Source organism: Arachis ipaensis, chromosome B08 (genome assembly GCF_000816755.2).
Source record: "Arachis ipaensis cultivar K30076 chromosome B08, Araip1.1, whole genome shotgun sequence".
Classification (NCBI taxonomy): Eukaryota; Viridiplantae; Streptophyta; class Magnoliopsida; order Fabales; family Fabaceae; genus Arachis; species Arachis ipaensis.
This window is the reverse complement of record NC_029792.2, coordinates 7,444,759-7,448,482: the sequence shown is the minus strand read 5'-3', so window position 1 is coordinate 7,448,482 and position 3,724 is coordinate 7,444,759.

The following is a 3,724-nucleotide window of genomic DNA, read 5'->3' as shown; positions in this document are numbered from 1 at the left end:
AATCGTGTAAATACTTTATTAAAATATAAAAAAATATTAAAAATACAAAATAATTAATTTTCTCTAACACAAAAAACAATTAATAATTTAGTGCACAAAATATATAAAAACACAACACACACAAAAATATTACAATTTTCTCTCTAATCGTTATTACATTATTACTTTTATCATAATAAACTAAACTAGTCAAGTCAAATAAACTAAATTAGCCAAGTGACCTATACTTTTTCTTATACTAATTCTATGGTAGTACAAAAAAAAATCTCTTGTATGTTAAATTTATTAACCTATCATGTTTATCAACTTGACAATTTGTCAAAATTATCAATTTAATGTAGGAAAATATTATTTGTATACTAAAATTAGTCATTAATATATTTGTGTATAAATATATGTGTAGTTTAATTTATTTTCAATGTGTATTTATATTCTAGCATATATTTTATATTGGTAACTGATTTTGATGGCTGATTTTGGTATACACCTAACATAACCCTTTAATATATGGATTTTGATCCTCTAAAATTTGAATTTTACTTTAGAGAGTAAAGTGTGATCTTCTACCCTTGAATATTTTCTCTTTTATATTTATTTTTGGTCTCACATATAAAATCAATGATAAAAGATCACACTTTATTTTTTAAAGTGAAATTCAAATTTTAGAGGATGAAAATCCTTAATATATTATAAGTTGCAAGCTTGTATGAATTGTAAGCAAAATTAAAACATTTGACTATGTCATAAACTTTTCGAAATTTTCATCTTTTAATCCAAATTAATTATAAATTCATCACAATGTAGTTATGATTCTTTCTTAAAACTTCATATTTCTTTTAATCAAAACCAAATTGTTTAATCATACAAAATTTATCTTGCTTTCTCACAATTTTCACTTTGAAATCAATTTTTTATTATTGCTTTAGAAATTCTACCATATTCAATAATATTTGTTAAAGCATTTGAGCCATCAAATATTGCTCGAACATCTTACTTTGTAAGCATTGTCATCATACGAACTTTTCATATTATAAAGTCGATGTGGCTATTGAATTGTTGAATCTCAAGCTTCATATACGACATTTTTAAATAAATTGGCACATAATTCAACCAACAGTTCTAATACTACTATTAGAAAATGAGGTGTTTTCAATGACAATGTGAAAATGTGCACAATTAACATAAAATAAACACTAAATATTTTACTAAAGAAACATGTAAAAGTTGTGGTAGACTTAGAGAAGGGGTTAAATCTATGTTTTTTTTTAAGTTTTTAAATTGACCCTTTCAAACAATATTTGAATTCTGATTCTATTTGAACTTAGTGGCGAAAATTTATGAAACAATTTATTTTTGTCTCATGAATATCAGAAAACAGAACAGTGTAGAGAAGAGAAAATCTAACACCAGCATATATCCTAGGTCGGTTGCCTTGTGCTATACAACCTACGTTCAGTCTCCTCCACAACAATGGAGGAATTTCCATTATAGTTATCAGTATTACATACACTAATTCCACAGAATTGACACAATCCTTTCACACTCATGTTCTAACCTAACTTGACATTGGTTATGCTAATACCAAACTATTCACTCTTAGTGCTAACCCAACTAAGAAAGGGTTACCTTATCGGTACAAGATACAAGACACATGCATACCTAAAGAAATCTGAAAATAACTCTAGACTTTTCTCTCAAGTGTATCACTCAGCCTTTTTCAACTCATTGACTTTACTAGAGCTCTCTCAATATGCCTTTTCACTCAAGAAATTATAGAAAGATAAACATTGAAAAGTAAATTACAATCTGTAACAAACATGAAGGAGATTGACTTCATCAACAACCTCTTTGCTATGTGATAAACCAGATTTGCATATCTCTGATTCAATTCTTCATTTTTGGCGGAATGCTTCTTTAAAAGAGAGCACTGTCCAAGTAGAGGAACTTTTTCAGAGAACTTCTTCATAAAACAAAATCTCAATACACTGGGTTATCTCTCACCTTCAGAATGAGTAGCAAGCTTCTTTTATCTCCTTGTATGTTGCTAGGTTCATCTTCCTAAGTCAACTCCTTGAGTACTGAACTTCACCAACCCAGCCGATCACCTTTTTTTTTAGTAATCTTCAAAATAGAAACTTTGCTTCTGACTTCTCTATCTTGACCGAAAGCCATAAAGTAGCAACCACAAGAGTCTTCCAATGGTCAATCGAATATGAGTCATTGAGAAGCTACTTGATTCCCAAGAATCACTTGTGACCGTAGATACACAGCAATGAAGAACAGAAAACAACTTTCCTTTGTATCCCATTTCGGACTGAGCATAGAGTTGGGAAGAGGAGAAGAAGATCTGATGCATGTAAAAGGAAATGGGTTACCTTTAATCTTTTTTTAAGCTTGATTTGGTTTGAACTCACTGATTTGACATCTGCCTTTCAAGCTTAATCTCTCTCTTTCTTTCTTCTTTTGTGAATGGCGTGTAGAAGAAGTTTTCTCTCTTTCTTCTGTGTTTTCTGACCAAGAAAAAAAAGTGAACGTTGATTTTGTGAGAGTAGGTGAGAGGGATTTGCTGAAATTAAATTGGGCTTGGATCGGATATCCATTAGGTAACCCGTTTGATTTCTTTGGCTTTGTTTCTTTTGGACTCCACTTGATTAACCAGCCCATTAGCCTTGATGTTTTTATTTTTATTTCAATTTGGGCTCCTAGACTTGGTTTTGGCCTGCAATATTTAATAAATAATTAACAACATGTAATTATTACCACTCAACACTAATTATTTATTTTGCCCAAAAAATAATGTTTGTTATCACTTATTAATTTAGTTAATTTCTTATTCAACAATCTCCTCCTTAATGACAAACATATTTAAACAAAATTTATATTACAATAAAAAAATGATAAGAACAAATCCGTTTTGTTGCACACTTTCAGCTATTTTCAATATTTTATTGACATTAATTTAAAAGTAATAAATATTAACAAGTTGTTAAAAATAGAAACTATACAATATAACTTATTTGTATATATGATTTTTTCCCCCTTAATTTCCATCAGAACAGCTGTTAGTCAATAAATACAATATATCCAAAAAGATAATTGAATATATAAAAATAGTGATAAATTTTTAAATAATAAAAGTGTATATTAAATAAATGCACAAACATATTAACACTAATATTTTTTAAGAACTTTCAAAGGAACCTCAAATACTTATAAGAAGTTGTATTTTCTATATCACTTTAAAATATAAGTGAATTAAATGAATAATAAGAAGAGAGAAATTACATTCTTATAAGTTATATCCATTTAGATTTTACATTTTTAGTGATATTCTCATATCTAGTTAGATTTTAATTTTTAGTGATATTTGTCTACCTGGTTCCTTTTTCATCATTTCTAAAAGTCCTGTTTATTTCTAAATAGGGAGTATAACATTGTAAGAGAGACCTATTATTAGAGGTAATAAATAAAAATATAAAATAGTAGGTTATAAATTTTGATTTTTTTTGTTTTTTTGTTTTTAAATTTATCTAATCAATGGTTTATCTTTTAAAACTTTAAGAAAAATATAATAGAATTAGGAGATAAAATTTGTTATATTCCTTATTAAAAAGTGTTTAAGGACAAACTTTTTTTGTTCTCTACTTTTTAGATAGTATATATCTATAATGCATGGACATTCACACGGACACAGGAAACGACACAATATGGGACACGCCGACGA